The 13,001-nt window shown below is 41.1% G+C and overlaps 1 long non-coding RNA gene across 3 annotated transcripts in view; it reads left to right on the top strand.

The window, feature by feature from the left end:
* LOC149319662 (uncharacterized) overlaps positions 1–13,001 on the top strand; it is a 107,189-nt gene that overhangs the window by 42,716 nt on the left and 51,472 nt on the right. The window contains exon 4 of one of the 3 annotated variants that reach the window (XR_016279885.1): positions 9,130–9,204. The exons of the other annotated variants lie outside the window; for them this stretch is intronic. This is a non-coding gene — a long non-coding RNA (uncharacterized LOC149319662). The remainder of the gene's footprint in view (positions 1–9,129; positions 9,205–13,001) is intronic. 3 annotated transcript variants of the gene reach the window in all.

The following is a 13,001-nucleotide window of genomic DNA, read 5'->3' as shown; positions in this document are numbered from 1 at the left end:
GCTTGAGAGAGTTATCATTCAAAGAGAAGCCAACGTTTTTCATTGCCAACATATATATATACTTAATTAAACTTTCACCATTGCAGCACAGCAGAAAAGTTAGACTATTATTTATTAAGGAAAGCTCGTTCCTAAAAAGAGAAAAACTTGCTTGTTTTTCACCAGCTGCATTTTAGCAAGTATCATTCTTACACACTCAGCTTATTATTGTTCCAATACAATGTGTTTGGCTATGTTGTGATCTCAAAGATCACTTTTAAAGGATTGGAGGTCACAATGTGACCATACCCATAGAAAAAAAAGTTAGAAGTGAAACAGACTGGCAGAAAAAGCCAGCTTCCTGCCAGCTTTGGCCATGGTGTACAGACAATGCATGCTGCTAAGATGCCTGGAAGCCAGCTTTAAGCAGCCCGGCTGCCCAGATGTGGGCTGGCTTCTGGGTGCTCAAGCAATGCAGCATTTACACACTGCATACTGCCGAAATGGTTTAAAGCTGCCCATGGGCAGTGGTGAGTAGGAAAAGCTACCTTTTTGCCGGTCCAAAAAGGAGTGGCTGTTTGCTGCTCCTTTTTCTGCTGGCTTCAAGGAAGATCAGGGTTGCAGCATGTGCTTGCCATGGCCCCAATCTCCTTTGGAATGGGTGGCTTGAACCACTCCTTTGAGACACTTCTTAATCTCTAATCTATTTATCTGCTAACAAAGCATATCTTCTGTACTTTACAGTTACAGTCCCTGTTCTAAGTCAGGAGTCACCAAGGATCAGTTTTAAGGTGCACATGAGGCTGACCATAGGGAAAAGTTCATAAGCAGCTCTTTGGTTGTTTTCATCTTTTCCTGGTCACACATCTAAATATACTGAGAAAAGTTGATCTAGGGCGGGTTACAGACCGCCGCTTTGCGGCGGTCTGCCGCCGCCACCGTTTGCTCCGTGCGGGAGCCGCAGCAGCCACACCGCGCAGCTCCTGCACGGACAGAAAAAGAAGCTCCAAAATGGAGCTTCTTTAAGCGGTGCCTCTATGATGTCGTGAGGCGCCAGGGGCGGACCCGCAATGTCATAGACGCCGCAACACGTGCGGACGCACAGCGTCCGATACGTAAATATGGCAGCGGCCGTGTGGAACGGCTGCCGCCATATTGTATGTACAGAATACGTACTAGGGTTAGGGGGTGCGGAAGCACCGTCCCTTCCTAACCCTAGTACATATTCATTACGTACTAAATGGCGGTTTGTAACCCGCCCAAGTTACCATTCCACAACCCCTGAACTTTGACAATGTAGGCTAGAGATGGGAAAAATTTCTTATTCTTATTTTATTCATTAATATTTATTTATTTATTTATTTATTTATTTATTTAGGTATTTATACCCCGCCCTTCAGCCCTAATGCCTCTCAGGGCGGCTTACAATTATTATTTTTAATCAGACAGTTCCCTGCCCTCAGGCTTACAATCTAAAAGACATGAAACAAAAGGAGAAGGGAATGGTGGAGGGAAAGGGGATGAGGTCCAGTGGTTCTTCTCTCCCTCTGAGGCCAATAATGGGACTCAAGACAGGTAACAACATCTTTAAGGATATGCAGATTAAAGCCTATCCTAACTAATAAAAGTATAAATATAAAAGTTATTTCAAAAGAAATGAAATAATTTATAAAGTTAAATAATTAACCATTTAAAATATCAGTATCATTTAAAAGGCAATACAAGCCATAAAACATTTCATCTCTCTTTTTGAAATAAAAATTCAAACTAAATTGACAAATTCTTCATATTTGGTGGATGGATTTGAGATTTTTTTTTTAAAAAAGTTGAATATGGAAGAAACTAATATTGGCTGATTATATGCCTTTTCTATGTGCTGACTCAGATTTATCAACCTCTCTTTTTCTGAGAGGTGTCTCATGTTTAATACTTACATGGCCGATAAATATAACCTGCTATCAAAATAATATATCTGTGGTCATTGACAGATGCCAATGGAGGAGAATGTTTTTTTTTTCTGTTCATTTTTGAAAAGGTTAGAAAAAAATCACATTTTTTCATGTCCATAAAAAAAGCAGCTGAGAGTTGAAAATCTGAATGCAGGAGAAAATGAAATGGACAGATATTCTTATCTTATCAAATGTTCATGTTTGTATTACTTTTTGGAGGTTTCTGGCTTGGTTTTTTCTGATCCTTAGAAATATTGTAATTAAAAGTAAACTAGTCATGCTAGCTTACTTTTAATTACAATATTTTCCCAGTCTTTTCTTGCTTAGAAAAGGATTTTACACATAAATAAATGGTATATAGAAAATATTATAGTAAACATTAATTTTAATTATCGATATTTTGCCCCTTTTTTCTTTCTTCACTTTAGCACTATTTTGGATGAATCTTTATGTCAGGACAGACTTGCTAAAATTTTGGCCACATTTCCAGAACATCCAATTTTATTTCCTGAACCAAAATGAATAGCAGAACAATAGGAAATGATTGTGTAGCTGGCATGCTGCTTCAAGTCTGAGTCTGATTTCCTGAACCCAAATCAGAGCCTAAGTCTATATTAAGATTCAAATTCAAAGGCTGGCCTCATTGGCTGGCTTTGGGTTGGCAGTGCTCCATTGCTCATTTCAACTTATGTACCTCAGATGTCCATCACTGATAGCCTTGTCAGGAGACGAGGCTAACAAAAATGCATTTAGCAAGTGGACGTAAGGGTGTTATCAGCCAGTCCTATTTTCCAGTTGTTGATACATTCACATTGCCATTTGCAGTTCCTAAAAACTTTTAGATATTTTGCTCAAGTGGAAACCTCTCTCCTGAGCTGCTGTTGGAAGTTATCTTCCTTTGCCAGACAGTCTGTTCATTCAAAGTGCACAAGCAGCATGTTTCTATCTTTGGTAGAATAGCTGCAATGGCCTTTTATTTAATGTCACGCTGAAATATTTTTAATTATCCTTGCTATCATAAAGAGTGTGAGGACAGAGTCCTCATGGTCATATTAACCATTTTTATAGTTTACTTCATTAATCTGTCATTGTTTGATGAGTGATAATTGAGTACCAGACCTGTGGGTTAAGCAGTACACTGTTTATTGCAGTAAATATTAATCTTTACAAACTTCCCACAGGAGAAAAACCACTAATATTTGTTGAGCATATCCAACTTTTTTTTTTTTTAAAAAGTTGTTTCTTCAGTTTATGCAATTTAAGATTTACAGCATGAACTAACATTAGAAGAGCATGGTGTCTTTAATGTTCTTGGAGACACAATCTATCCCTTGGATCAAGTAATGGTGAAGCCTATAGACTATTGGGTTTATGAATATTGTGAACATTATAAACCTAATGTTTTATGGATTTTATTCTAATGGTATGTTGTTATTTGTGTCCTCAAGAACTATCAACACAAGGTGAATGCCAATGCCTACTATGAGTTTATAATCTACTTTTCTACTGCCAGAATGCCTTCCCCCCATTTGATACTGTCCAAATATAATCCCCATTGTTCTTACAGTTGTCAAGAACAGATCAGAATTGTAGTCCAAATATCTAGAAAGCAACAGACTAAGGAAATATGTTGTAAGAAGTTTTGTTTTAAACCAGACTTTGCAGAGTAACACTCTCATTTCCTTTCTTTCTGGTGGGGTCCTGAGCCTCTGTTAACTGGAGAGTGTGAAAATGGACATCTACACAATGTACTTGCATTTGCATAGGTCACAATTTTGTATTTTCAATGTTTTAAAGTTGGAACAGAACCATAGCTGTAATTGCTATCTGGAGCACAGTGGCTGTGCTTAGGTGATGTATTCCCCACACCTTCTCCAAACATTTACTTTGTTCATTTTCTGTCAGATTCTAAGTACTTTGAACGCATTTTAAAATAAATGAGTATTATTTCCTATTTAATGCTATAGCTAAGAGAACAGTATATTGACTAACATAATTTAATACGTTTATGGAGAGGTAAAATTTGATCAGTGATTTATGACTGACCAACCTATGTTATTGCATCACACTAGCTCCCCAATTCACTACGACTCTATAGCAATACCAATACAGTGGTCCCTTCCCATCTGGTGTGTGTGTGTTGGTCCCCACCTTCCCACAGAAAGAGTAAGAGATGGGGGGGAAATGCAGGAATTCGAGCTCATAATAGTCCATGGGTGGTGATATACATCAGAGTTGCTGTGGGTGAAGGCCGCCATTAACTAATATGGGTGGGGCAGTCTGCAAGAGCATTAATCTGTGGATGCCTGATCTGCTGATATGGCAGGACCACAGCAAATAGAATTAATATGCCTATAGCAATTTATTTAAATATAATCTTATCAATGCCTATTCAGAAGTACGTTCCACTGAATCTCAAGAAGTCATCTTTGACATAAATGGCATGGGGAAATCTGAACCATAAGCTCTGTCCTTGATTGTGTTCTTCCAGCTTCATTCGGAAGCATATAACAGTTGCAATGTTTGTGTTTTTTGTGTCTCTTTTTCTGAGGAACTATTCTATTCTTTTTTGGAGTCAGCGTGATATAAAGGTTTGAGTATTTGTCTAGGACTCTAGGAAACCTAGGTCCAAAAGTCCACTGAGCCATGGAAAACCCACTGGATAACCAGCAACACTCTCACAGCCTAGAAGGAAGGCAATATCAAACCTTCTGGGAGAATTTTTGCTAAGAAAACCCTAAAATAGGCTTGTTATAATTTGGAGTTGACTTGAAAGCACAAAAAAACAATAATCTTTCATTATTTAGCAAATATTAGTACAGTTGCAATTAGTGTCTTCCATGTTAAAGCATGGTAAACGTACACAGCCATGGAGTTGTCAAGACAGCAAAAAGGTGGATCAATGAAACGTAAACTGGAATAGAGGACAAGTTAGTGTTTTGTACTGTTTTGTTATTTCTATCCTTTTTTCCTTCTTTTTCTATTTTCTTTTCTTTTCTTTTCTTTCTTTCTTTCTTTGGACCTAAGGCCTAAACTTAAACAAACAAAAAGTGTGAGCCAGTTGCTTCCCTTAACAAGAAGCTTTTCATTCCCTAACCTGGGTGTTGTTCATCAACTACTAATCAGAGGTAAACTTTCTCTAAAGATATATATTTAAATACCCACATTAAAATATTTGAAAGGATGTCACACAAAAGATGGAGCAAGTATGATGGAATGTAATTCATTGAATATGGTGGAATTTATTTTATTTATGAGTAAGGAAAGGGGAACATATTTCTTACTTGTTTCACCCCATGGATCAAGGTGGGGAAAAACAACATTAATATAAAACAAGTGACGTCAGTTTAAAACACACAAAATCAGTTTAAAAGAACAAATAAGGCACATACATATTAATCCATATTTAAATTTCATTATTTAGAATTTCCAGTTTAAACATCACCTGGATTGGTGAGCAGAAGATAGTGGACCTCAATGCTGTTTTAAATTCCTGCAGCATATTCAGCTATTGAATCTCTTATGACAAATCATTCCATAGCCTAGGTGTGGCTGAAGAAAAAGGTCTCAAAGGCGGTGTACAGACCGCCCCTTTTCCCGACGGATTGGGGCCTCAGCTGCCACAGTGGCAGCCCTGAGGCCCTGATCAACTGCTTTTCCAGGACACGAGGAAGCGGCAAAAGGCCGTTTCCCCGCGGCCTGGAAAGGGATGTCCTTGGGGCTTCATGCCCTAAGGACACCCTGACAGCGAACAAGAGAAAGGGGCCACTAGGCGACACAATCAAATGAAGGAGCTCCATTTCGGAGCTCCTTCTGGTGCCACTGAAAGGGTCCAGTGTCATCCCATTTGCAGCGTCCGTGTCATCCCATTTGGAGGCGGTGCGGCCGTGACGTCGTAATGGTGGAGCCCATGTAGAATGGGCACTGCCATTACAACGTACTAGGTTTGCAGGGCATCTGGAAAGGATGTCCCAAGGCAACCCTAGTACAGGTGCAGGCCAGCACAAAGCGCCAGTCTGTACAGCACCAAAGTGACAGTTCCAACATAGTACTTCTAGATGTGTCACTCCAAATAACAGCTCAGATAGCTGCAATAGCTAGGAATGCTTATTATCAGCTTTCGCTGTTACATCAGCTATGCCTCTTCCTAGAGCTACATGATCTAAAAATGGTATTGCACATACTGGTAAACTCAAGATTGGTCTTTTTCAATGTTCTATACATTGGGTGACTTCTGTGCCCGATTTGGAAACTTCAGCCCTATATAGACTGCCAAAATAAAGGTGCTTCGGATCACTTTGGAAGTATGCTGTTTAAATGATGCATGCATCCTAAGAGTCCGAAAGCTGCGCCAAAGCCACACTCCGTTCCTTAGGACTGGGTTGTGGCTTTGGCACAGCTTCCAGACTCTTAGGACACATGCAACATTTAAACAGCATATCTCCAAAGTGAACTGAAGCAGCTTTAGTTTGGCCTGACAGTATGGGGCCTTCAATTAGTTTAAAACATGGCAGCCAGATTGGTTACTGCTACATCCAGGAGTGATCAAATCACACTAATATTAAAATCACTCTACTGGTTGTCAGTTACTGTCATTTGGAATGACACATCCAGAAGTATTCCCAAACTGAGAACATAGTCTTTCAGGGGGAGTGTAACCCCATCCAGGACTGGTTGACAAATTGCCAAACACAGATTAGGATCCTTAACTGTAAGCACCTCTATTTTGTCTGGATTCAGATTCAATGTGCTTTTCCTCATCCAGGCCATTATCTCCTCCAGGCATTCACCAGAAGAGACATGCTATCCTTAGCTGAGACTGTTTTTGAAGGCATGGAAAGAGATTTTATACACACACACTGTCCTCAGTATATTGATAGAATTTTTTCCTCTGCCTTTGGATGATCTCTCCACAGGTTTCATGTAGATGTTCAATAGCATTGGCACCTCATGGTATGCCATAGAACATATCTCTCTCTCTCTCTCTCTCTCTCTCTCTCTCTCTCTCTTTTAAAATTTTTTGAGCAGTGGATATTTCCAAACACCATCATCTGGAACCATCCCAAGAAATACATGACCTCTGATCCCAATATCCCCCAAGCATTCTGGAAGGATACCATGGTTAATGGTATTGAATGCTGTTGAGAGGTCCAATTCACACCAGGATGATTGGCAGAGCCTTGAGGAAGGGTGGGGCTTTGATACCCTCCATGATAGAGACCAGAATTTTCAATATCAGCAAGGTCCATTGGACTAAGCTGAAGCATGTGGTGGGAGGCGGAGTCAGTATATAAGGACAGTGCACCCTCCATCCTGCCTCTTTTCCACGAAGCAGCCCACCCTCCCACCCTAAATGCAGTATGAACTTTTTTGGTCACTTCGGGGCCGGGTAGGAATTTTCTCCCCTTTTCCTGGGGGTTTTTGCCTACCCCATACTGTGTGCCGAGACTGGTGATTGGCTTTGGGTGGCTGTTAAATAGGTTTCACTGGCCCATATGGAGTTAAAAAACTGTTTGGTATGCACCATTGGCAGCCCTTTGTGGTGAAAGGTTAGGCTCTTGATCAGCTTAACACGTTGAGGGGCGTGGAGTTGTCAGAGAACCTGCCTTTGGGGTAGACATGGGGTTTTTGCTGAACCTTACAAATTCGTGAGGGTTTGGGGGAGAGTGCCTTATGTTTACCTACCTAGGACTGGACTGAGGATGCAATCCGAATCATCGGATTTACCTTGGGGTTCGGTGTTTGTGCCCAAAGGGAAGGCTGAAGAGGAAGTCTAGGATTGACACCTGGCTTCAGCTGGACCCGCACCAGGCTTTTCACTTTAATCAATTTGCTCAGAGTTTGAAGTTAAGGTTGAAGTTCAAGTGCTAAGCATTAAATAGATTATAGGTCAAATAAATGGCCCTTTATTCATCCAATTTACGTGTCTGGTTTCGTTATTTCCTGGTTGGGTATCAAAAGCACCAGCAGAGACAGGCTTCCCCTGGCAATCAGGTGAAGTTTATCCATTAAGGTTATCATAGTGGTTTCAACTCTGTATCTTACTCTGAAGCTAGTTTGAAGTGGGATTAAATAATTTGTACCATCCAAAACTGTCTAGAGTTGGGAAGCAATTGCCCTCTTAATCACCGTGTCAAGCAAAAGGATATTTGATACTGCATTACAGTGCACCTGTGCCGTACGCTGGTGCGCTATACATGTTTTTCAGCATATGTTGAAAGCTGCATGAGAGTGCATGGGGTGCAAGGGGTGGCCCATCCCATTGTGACTAATGGGGACGTGCCCATGGCATGCATGCACCACTGTGCTGCCGCATGCATGAGCTCCATTCAGTTAAATGGGGCTTGAGCATGCACGGTATGTGCTTTACGCGGGGGAGTCCGGAACGGATCCCCCATGTAAAGCAAGGGCGGACTGTATATTTGTTTAAGTCCAGGAGGCCCAGGAAGCATTTTTTAGAAGTGTTCATACCACCACTTCTTTAAACAAGTTGAAAAACTTCCCTGCCTGAAAGATATGTTAATAAAGTTCATATTTATTGGTCTTATAAGACTCCCCCTCATTTTCTGGCATTTTATAAGGACGATTGAATGGAACAGCAATTTCTCCTCATCCTTCTACCTCATTCTATTCTACCTCATCATTTTATCCCTTAAGGATAACAGTTAACTCTTGAAGCCTACTCCAGTAACTGCTTTGTTCAACTGAAAGGAACCACATAGCATATTGGCTGTTAGGAAATCATATTTGATGTTACTTCTGTTTATCCTTGTGAGCTTTGGAGTGTTTGAGTATAGGATTAAAATAACAATATTCCAATGTCTATCAAAATAATTGTAGAGAGATCTGTTACAAAACCAGGGATATATTTTACCAGTATCCTTTTTGACAATCTTTGCAAAGGCACAGTAATCCTCGAGGGAATATATTAGTGAAAGAAGATTCAGAGATTCCTCTGGAACTACATAATTATATAACCCCCTCCCCCCCAAAAAAACCCAGAGAGCTGAAGTGTTGTGAGCAATAAAAGGGGAAGATTTGAAAGGTGAAGGACAGGAAAGGGGAGACAGTAGAAGGATCAATGAGAGTAGAATTGCACACAAAGGAAGGCTGTTTTTGATATAAGCCTGTATTCAGCTATCTATCCATGCAGTTGAGGCTGTCAAAATGAACTTGATCATTTTTTCCCTGTCTCTTGTAGTTGCAAGAACCCCTCTCTTATGGATTTGGGGCCCTTCTGAATGGCAATTAGTGACATGGAGCTCTGATTTTCCAGGTGAATTATTGTAAATTTGATGGCATCACCTACAGTGAAAGGAGGAAATAGCCCTGCCTGATTTTCTGAGGTCTCTTCTCATTTAGTCAGTAACACTCTTAACATCTGTGAGAGCATTATATAGGATGTTCTAGGACCTACCAGGGAGAAAAAGGAGTGGGGAAATAAAATTTTCATCTCCTATTATTCAGGCAAATATGTGGGTCCAACTCCTATGTCCTGAGGGAAGAAAGGAAGTTATTTAAAATGGGATGAAATACCAACACTGGAATTAAGGATAACTTCCCATGTCTGATTCTAGTATTTGAAGCATCAAAGGGATATCGGGGTTGTGATGGATCACTTGATGGAAATGTCCACACATGTTAAATTGTGGAATTCTGGTAATGGTGGCTGCTAACTTGGAAAGAGCCTTAAAAAGGGACTTGAAAATTTAATGACAGATGGAGCTATCTATGGTGTGAGTACAGTGAGCGTGTGCCATACGCAGGCTCATTATTGGTGGCTTTCAGCTTATGCTGAAGCTGCCTGGGAAAGGGGAGAATGTGTGATGTGCACATACAGCCACACGTTCAGCACGAGCCTCATTATATCCAATGGGGCTCATGAATGTTGGGTGCAGCCGTGGGGCATGTGCACAGCCACAGGGTGAACATGACCCCATTGGATATAATGTGCCTCGAGCATACGCACATTTTGCTTTACGTGGGGGGGAGGGTCTGGAATGGATCCCCTGCATAAAGCAAGGGCCCATTGTATACGTTTTCTCCAGTATTAGGGGCAGTTGCTGAGGAGCATCAGGAAGGTGGTGTGAACCTAGTCCAGTGTGCTGGACAAGATAGACCCTTGGTCTGGTAACATGGTTTTTCATATATTGGCGTGATATACACTGGACTTTTGCGCCATATCGCATGGTCCCTAACCCTAGCACAGCACGGTAGCATAAAAATGGCGGCACCCTATGTACATGGGCACTGCCATTGTTATGTAAGCACTGCACACTCACAACATCATTACGTCACCAGAAAAAGAACCCGTTTTCTCCGGGTTCTTTTTCCTCTGCAGTGACAGCGTGTCATTTAGGGGCTGTGCTATCACTGTGGAGGAAATTAGGCTGCCGGCAGGCTGCCATTTCTCAGTGGTCTGTCCTGGGCCTCAGTTAGCCATTATAATTCTGAATGCAGACTATCATAAGGAAGAAATAACATTTAAATATTGTTTGTGCATGTATGAATTTATTCTCAATATTCATTTAAAATAGTTCTTGATACATTTTTAGCAAAATATCAGAAATGGCATCAGAAGTGGTGAAATAATTGTTTTTAATGGGGGGAGGTGTCTATCAGTTTTGTCTTTTCCCATAATAAGATGTTTAAAATGCTTCATACACAATGCATACAGTGTATTTGGCTGGTGCAGATGAGGGATAATAAGTTTCAGTTTGTTTTAGAAGAATTTACCAATACCGATACATATTTTCCCCCTGGAATGGACAAAAAATGAGGTTTTTAAAAAATCTGAATGTGGGAGAAGGCAAAACTAACAGATTTTCCTGCTCCTAATCAGAGTTTAGCTATCTCCTTCTGGTTCTATTTTGGATCACAAAATATACAAATAACAATTTGAAAAGAAGTCTTTTGGGAGCAAATCATTAAATATTTTAAAAAGCAATTGCCATTGAGGTATTTTTTAAAAACAAAAATGACAGTAATTCTGATATGTGACTAACTGAACTAATGGGTAGAGATGTGCAAAGTGGCACAGGCCAGAGATGAATGATTAGTGCATTACTAAATGTGGAGGAAACTGATTTCCTGGTACAGCAGATAAGAACCTTTGCTTACTCAAGGGATGGCATGACACCACCCCTTCATAGCCAGTTGGGGCCATGAAAACCATATGCCATGGCCCCAATCCAGCCTTTCCAGGGCACAAAAAGGAGCCACAAAAGCAGCTCCTTTTTGTATCCTGAAAGGGCACGATAGCTATGGTGCCACAACTATAGGCTGCTCCTTTGATGCTGTGTCATGTGGATGCAGCACCAGAGGAACTCTGTGATGTCATGTGCCATGTGGAGTGGTGCGTGGCATTACGGCACCCTGGAGGGTGGGGTCGGGCTGTGCGTCATGTGGACACGACACCCTGGTTCTGCCCCCAGGCCAGCCATAATGGCCAGTCTGAAGAGCCCCTGAGATGACAAATATGTACTAGAACTAACAACGCCTCAGTCATATACTCACAGTCTCTCATCTCTCTCATGCACATTTGCACCCACCATATTTTATTTCATTTTTATCTATCTGTCTGCCTATTGAATTAATGCCCTGGCTTTCTTCCAAGAAGGATGAAAGGGGGCTTAACATACACATATGAAGTCGTCCTCAAGAAATCATTACTAAACCATCCCCACACCTTGGCAATAGAATACTAGAGCTTGAAATTATAGCCCTGTAACTTACTATGCAAGCACATTAGGTAATACTTGTCTTTGGCCTGGTACAGACCACCCCAAAAGGGCGGTCTGCCAGTGCCTAGTTTTCTGCCGGGGGGAAAATGCAGCAGACAAACCATGTAGTTTCCTGCGGGTGGAAAAAGAACCCGCAAAAAGCAGGTTCTTTTTCTGCTGCGGTAGCGGCGTAACAAGTGCACCAGTGACTTTGCAGAATTGGAACCTGCTGGTTTCACCTCCTGTGTCTGTGTCATCAGCTTCCTATGACTAAGGACTCTTCAAATGCTGACTCATGATGGCTGCCACTTGAACATTGGTAACCTTGTCACCTTTGTCCCAGTTCCTCCTGTGGCCACATCTCTGATATTTTCTGAACCAGAGTGCTCAGTGCCATGACTTCAGCACAATGGAATTATGGGTTTGTAATTTTGGCCTGAAATAGACGGTCCGAAAGCGCTGTGTTGGCGCCAAAATTAGGGATCTAGAATGTGCGGCAACCTCATGCTCTGGAACCCTAATACGTTTGGATGGCACCATCTTTATGTGGCACCATCCATATGTGGCACATGCATGATGCAAGCGCAGCACCACCTCTGCACTGTCTTAGACGCATCACAGTGTGCCAATGGTTCATTGGTGACATCATCCCAGCTTGTCAAAAAGAACCTTTTTTTTCCAGGTTCTTTTTGGTCTGGAGGGACCAAAAAGGGATGCTGCAGTTTGGCGGCTGCGGCATCCCTCTGGAGGGAAACTAGGTGCCTCCAGCCTGTCCCTTTGGGGTGGTCTGGATTGCCCCTTTGTGAGATATTTAGCTTTCCCTGTCAGAGAGCTCTGGTGCCACAACAATTGAGCTATGAACGGTGACAACCACAGAATTTCAGCAGTGCAGATCCAGATCAAGTCTATCCAACACAGTACTATTAAATTAATAAAGTGAAACTGGAAGAAATCTCTCAATATAATCCCTCCCCTGCAACATTCTACTTTTATGGAACTTACTTCTTAGTAAATATGCATAGGATTGATATATCCCCATATACTTTTTTCTTTGCATATTGTCTCTACTGTGTTTTAGGTTATTTAGATGTTTAGACTACAATTGTTAGTGCAAGCAATCTGCTTCTATCTAAAAAAAAAATCAAATTTATATTAATAGAAAATACTGCAAGAGTAACATGAATTGTAATTATAAATAATGTTCCATTCTAATTTATTCTGTAAATTTAATTTGCAATAAGTATTATAGCGTCTAATTAAGAGAATGTGTTTCCCCCAACAAATTTGATCCTGTTTCATGTTACTGGGATTTGGGCAGGCTAATTAACATAGTTATATGCTTATAACAAAG

Source organism: Sceloporus occidentalis, unplaced genomic scaffold (assembly GCF_023333645.1).
Source record: "Sceloporus occidentalis isolate IW3139 unplaced genomic scaffold, rSceOcc1.0.p SCAF_2, whole genome shotgun sequence".
In the NCBI taxonomy this organism is placed as follows: domain Eukaryota; kingdom Metazoa; phylum Chordata; class Lepidosauria; order Squamata; family Phrynosomatidae; genus Sceloporus; species Sceloporus occidentalis.
This window is presented reverse-complemented; position numbering and strand designations above follow the sequence as displayed.